At 46.6% G+C, this 6000-nt stretch overlaps 1 protein-coding gene across 1 annotated transcript in view; it reads right to left on the bottom strand.

Moving 5' to 3' along the window:
* DNER (delta/notch like EGF repeat containing) overlaps positions 1 to 6000 on the bottom strand; it is a 242759-nt gene that overhangs the window by 35172 nt on the left and 201587 nt on the right. The window lies entirely within an intron of this gene.

The raw sequence follows: 6000 nt of genomic DNA, 5'->3' as shown, positions 1-6000 counted from the left end.
CTGGGATCCTATGACCCCAGCTGACTTCCTGCCCTTTGGGCAGGGGGCTGGACTCGATGATCTCCTGAAGTCCCTTCCAGCCCTGATGTCTATGAAATCTATGATGTCTATGAAATCCTGTAGGCCCCCATGGTGAGGGAGGGAATGGGGCTGGGGCGCCCAGCTGGGGTGAAGCAAGCAGCTTATCTGGGGGGTGCCGGCTCTGACTGCTGCACGCACCCTAGGAGGCCACGAGTGGGGTCATGTGCCCTCAGATCTGCACATGGTCATGCCGGGCTATGGGCTGCTGTGGGCTGGGGCCAGGATAGTGCTGGGCTGTTCCCTGAAGGGGTGTTGTGCTTTGCTGTGCTAGGAAGGGGGATTGGGGGCAGGGGCTACGGCAGATACTGGGGTGGCTGCAGCCCCTCCTGTAGTCCCCCTCCCAGGACCACCACCACCTGCCTGGAGCACAACCTGGACCAGCCCCCAGCAGGAAGAGCCCAGTGCAGCCCCTGTCCCACCCCACCTCAGATCCGGGGGCACACCCCCCCCACATGCCCTCCTGGTGTGCATGCAGCGGTGGCATGTGGTGTGTACAGTGGTGTGCAGCAGCAAGTGCAGTACATATAATGCCGCACCATGCTCTGGCTCGGCAGCCCCAGCCCCACTCCCTCCCCCCGCAACAAACTTATCAGCCAGACCCAGCTGCTCTCCACATTTCATAGATTTCACAGATATTAGAGGCTGGAAGGGTCCTCATGAGATCATTGAGTCCAGCCCCCCTGCCAGAGGCAGGAAGTCTGCAGGGATCAAATGATCCCAGCAAGATAAACATCCAAATGCCTTTTGAATATATCCAGAGTAGGTGCTTGTACCACCTCGGGGGGGGGGGGGGGGTGTCTGTTCCAGACCTCGGACACTCAGACTGGAAAGAAGTTTTCCTTATATTGAGTCTGAATTGGCCTTCTAGAAGTTTGTGGCTTTTAGGCCTAGTTATACCTTGGGGAGTCCTGGCAAACAACTGTTCTCCCAGATCCTGATGCACACCCCCTATATACTTATAGGCAGCCACCATGTCCCCCCGAGCCTTCTCTTCACTGGGCTGAAGAGTCCCATGTCCTTCAGGCTTTCCTCATAAGGATTGCTCTCTTGACCTTTGATCATATGGGTAGCTCTCCTTTGGACTTTTTCAAGCTTATCCACATCCCTCCTGAAGTGGGGGACCCAAAACTGGATGCAGTACTCCAACTGCAGCCTCATTAAGGCCAAGTAAAGTGGGAGGTTAACATTTCTGGTTTTGCTTGAGAGGCATCACTGAATGCATGCCAGAGTTTGGTTTGGTTTGCTGGCCATGGCATCGCATTGGTGGCTCATGTTCATCGTGGTCAATCAAGACCCTCAAGTCTTGTACTGCTGAGCCTATAAGTATGATGCTGTTTTTTTCTCCCAAGGTGTAGTACCCTGCACTTCTCTACATTGAATGCCATCAGGTTTTGGTCCACCCACTCTGTAAGTGTATCCAGGTCAGCCTGTATCCCCAGCCTGTCCTGTAGTGTGACCGCCTTCCCCCATCATTTAGTGTCGTCTACGAACTTTGCCAGTCCACATCTGATGCCCAAATCTAGATCATCAGTGAAGTTATTGAAGAGTACCAGCCCAAGCACTGAGCCCTGGGGGACTCCACTGGTAACCTTGCACCACATTGATTTGTTCCCATCAACTACAGGTTTCCCTTGATTTATGCAGGTTCTTTATATGCGAATTCGTTCTTATGCGATGAGCATATTTAGTCCCATAATTCATTATATACAAGGTAAATTTGCTCTTATGCAATCAGCATAGATGCCCCCCCCCAAAGCAGGTATGTCTGTGGGGGGAGGGGAAAGGATCGTGGCCCCCCTCACACCAGCCCCGCCAGCAGCAGCCCTGGGAGTAGCCAGTACCAGCTGCATGCAGCTGCTGGGCTGCACCATGCTCTGCCTGTCCCCCCAAACCTGGGCTCACCACAGCTCCTGGGCTATGCCATGGCATGGTGCAGGCAGCTGGTGTCAACTGCTCCCAGGGCCGCTCCAGTATGGGCTGGGGAGAGTGTGGACAAGCAGAGCCCTGGGTGGTGCAGGGTGCAGAACTCACTCCAGCCCTTGCTGTAGAGGCCCTGAAAGCAGTCGACATGAACTGCCTGCACCAGGGCATGGTGCAGCCCAGGAACAGAGGTGAGTGGGGACAGGCAAAGCACAGTGCAGCCCAGTGGCTGCAAGCAGCTTGTGCCAACTGTTCCTTGGGCCACTGCAGCTGGGGCTTGGGTGAGTGCCACTCTGTTCCCTCTGCTTTGCTGTCTTGTGAAGCCCCAGAAGTGGCGCCCCTTCCTCCGCCCCTTCCCTAGTCCCAGCCTCTCTCCCTCCCTTCCTCCCTCACTGCCATGGGAACCTATTCCTATTTGTTGCATTGTAAAGTGGGTTCACTTTATGTGAATTCAATTTTTGCGCCGTTCTCCAGGAATGCATGTACAGCATAAATTGAGGGAAACTTGTAGTACACTTTGGGTCTGACCCTGGAGCCAGTTCCCCATGAGATGCTCGAGGCCACAGTTCCCCAGCTTGGTCATGAGAACATCATGGGAGATCAAGTCAAAGGCCTTCTTGAAATCCAGATAAATAACACCAACCTCATCTCCCTTGTCCAGGAAACGTGTCACCTGATCATAGAAGGAGATGAGGTTAGTCAGGCAAGACCTTCCAGTAATAAAACCACATGGGCTGTGCTTCTGGCCACCTGCATGCTGCACCATGGCTGCATGCAGGCACACATGCAGAGTTCTGTGTACCCCCCACCTACAAGTCTTTCAAGTACCCCTCAGGTTACGCATACCCCTGGTTGACAGCCACTGCTCTAGGTAATCTGTTCCAGTGCTTAACCAACCTTAAAAATAAAGGGACACATCCAGGCTTCGAACCCAGAATTTCTTAAATCTAAGTCAAGAATCATCCCCCTAAGCCTGTGGTTCTCAAATGTTTGTTTTTGATTCAAAGCACACCTTGGTAAATTCAAGGCACCCCTCAGTAAATGCAGTTCTTAGCTTTCACTCAGTTTTTGACTGGAAAAATAATAGAGTAATTATTCTGTTGCAAAAAACACAGACTAAAACAGACCAGAATGTTTTTGACAGTGTAGATTCCATCTGAAACCTCTAGGCATGTCCAGATGAGCATGGATGTGTTACCCTGGGGACAAATAGCACTCGTGCATGCTCACTCTGGCATGCGGCAACTTGCCCCAAGTGGGGTAGGGGAGGTTGGGGCCACCACCTTAGCTGGTACCAACAGACTTACCTGGGGTCCTTGGGGCTTCCCAGGGCTCCAGTGGCAGTACTCCAACATGCAGAGCCTGGCCAGCAGCCAGGTATGGCTCTGGCTGGCCAGGCTTTGGTTTCAGGTGGCGTATGCTGCCACCAAGTGCACCACCGCACTTTTTTCAGGTGCAGGTTTTTTTGACCCTGGGATTTCCTGGTGTCAAAAAAACCTGCCATGCTGCAAATTAGCATTAGCATTTGTGGCATGTGCAATTTGAGGCACTGCAGATGCATCTCCAGCACCTCATACCACACATGTATGTTCGTCTGGATGTGCTCTCTGTGTTTATTTTGTGAATCATGTGTAGTCATTTGGAAAACTAATAGTGCTAACATTGCACAGTATCCCCTGGCTCACTGGTCAATAATCTTGCAACACTCTGGTTGAGAATAACTGCCCTAAACCATCACATTTGGCTCTCTTCCACCGTGCAACAAGATGGTGAAAGCATAGGGTGCTCTTCTACTTGAAGCCTCCATTTTAAAGCCTCTTCCACCAGGAAGCTTCTGGAATATTATAACTAAGTAATGCATGAGGAGGATGCCACCAAGGTCAGATTACACAAATAACAGTGGTTGCTGCTGGGTCTATGTTTTAAAGGCTTGAATAGCACAGCACCTTCTTCCTTCTTTCCTCCCTGATTAGTCTCCACTCTGAAGTCTTGAAAGTCCTATTTCTCAGTCTACAATGCTATAATATAGGCCTGTAGACCTGTTGAGTACATTGAGTAAAACTGGCCTTTGCAAATAGAGTCATTCATTAAAACACATCCAAAGGATTAACAATATGTGATTTCAAAATCTGATACCTACTATTTTATATCCCTGTTTGGTATCACTACTATTTAATATCCCTGTTTGGTATCAACACGTATTTAGTAATGTGTGCCCAAATGTCATTAGACTGCAAAGACAATATACATGTAATTGATTTTAAGCCAGAACATCATCTCTGAAAATGTACAAGGAAACAACCAATTTTTAAATCTGATACAGCTTTGGCAGGAGAAACAAAGTTAGGAATCACAATATACAGTATTATTAACTCCTAATATATACAACTAGGTATGTGTATCCTGTTGAAATGGGATGCTAGAACATGCACCAGTGGATAAAGTGCTTTCAAAATGCTAGGTACTCTCTCGGTCTGAAAAATTATGTCAAAAAGTGTTAATTATTTAGGTTTGGCATAGAAGATAGCAAACACTAAGTGTAAGAAACCATTCAGTGCAAGCACTTGCTATAGCCTATACAGCTATTTCCCTGGTGTAGCTCCAAATACCACACACCTTATAATCATATGCACTACTGAGAAAGACTGAACCAAGAGCCAGGTGCTCTTCCACTTACTCAAAAGTATAACTCTGCCAAAGTCAATTAAATTACATAAAACTCTTGAGGGAAGAACAAGGCCCAAAAGACTTTGGTTTTGCAGTTTTTTAACATAAGCAGGAAAAAATCAATAATAAAGAAATCGGGGAAGTCTGGGATAAAATATTATATGGCATATGACAGCATTTTATTGTCAGCACATTTTATGAGTGTTGAGTTTTTATAACATTTCACTACAATAGCTAAACTCTGAACTCTATTACTACTAAACTTTTCCCTGAAAAGTTTCAAATATATACATCTTAAAATGTTTAATGGAAGATTTCAAAAGGATACTATTCAGGTGCCTATAACAAGGATGTTTTGAAGGATGGATCCATCATGTTTTTACATCACCTCTACCATAGTTTTCAACTGCCTTATTGCATATGATTTCATGAATTTCCTCCTTCCCTCTTTCTTTAATATAACGTATCTCAAAGATGTACCTATCATGATATAGGCCTTTTTTATGCTTTTACTTACAAGTAAACAGCCACAAGGTAAGATAAACCATAAAAAGAGTTATGTACAGCAGTGTTTACAAGCATTAACCCACTGTATCTCTTGGGTACACTGGCATTAATTTGGAATGTATCACTTGACAGAAATAGAGTTATGCTGCAAAGAACCTGAGAGGTTCATATAGATCAATGTCAAATGATCAAAACTCTACCATTGTGATAATAGAAAAGCCCCAAATTAATTTTCTAACTCTTGCAATTGTGCTTATGTCATTAGTAATTAGGACCTTCTAGTAGTTACTCAAAGCTTCAAACTGCCATATTTTATCACAAACAACAGACAGCTTTTCCACCAAAAATCAGAACCCCGACCTTGCAAACTGGGGTATTTTTTTTTAAGTGGGGAAGTCAACTTCTTCACTATAAAAAGAAACATGCTTTGAGACACTGTGATGTGGCTGTCAAGATGGCTGCCACTTCTGTTTGTTTCAGCAAGACGAAGGAGGAAGTCTTGTGTTAACTCTCTCACAGACATAACTATTGGCTGAGCCCTGTAGCTTGTGCCTGAAACAGCAAGTGAGCTGCTTGTAGTCTTGATGAGGCTTGTGATGTGGAAATAACATTTTATTTATAGGAACATATGTAAAGAATGACTTAAAGAACTAATCATCTTGCTACTTCCCATGAAAGGGTCTGGGGCCTAACCTTGTGTGACAGAGTAAAGCCTCCTAGAAATAGAGTATTCAGGAAGTGTGACATCCCAGGAGTCTGTATGAGGCAGCCAACACCAGGAAAGTCCTGTTGTATCTAGACTATCTCCTGGGATGCCACACTTCC

The sequence above is a fragment of the Crocodylus porosus genome, unplaced genomic scaffold (genome assembly GCF_001723895.1).
Source record: "Crocodylus porosus isolate Cpor-Errol unplaced genomic scaffold, CroPor_comp1, whole genome shotgun sequence".
NCBI classification, from domain to species: domain Eukaryota; kingdom Metazoa; phylum Chordata; order Crocodylia; family Crocodylidae; genus Crocodylus; species Crocodylus porosus.
The sequence above is the reverse complement of the archived record's forward strand: the minus strand, read 5'-3'. Positions and strand labels throughout refer to the sequence as shown.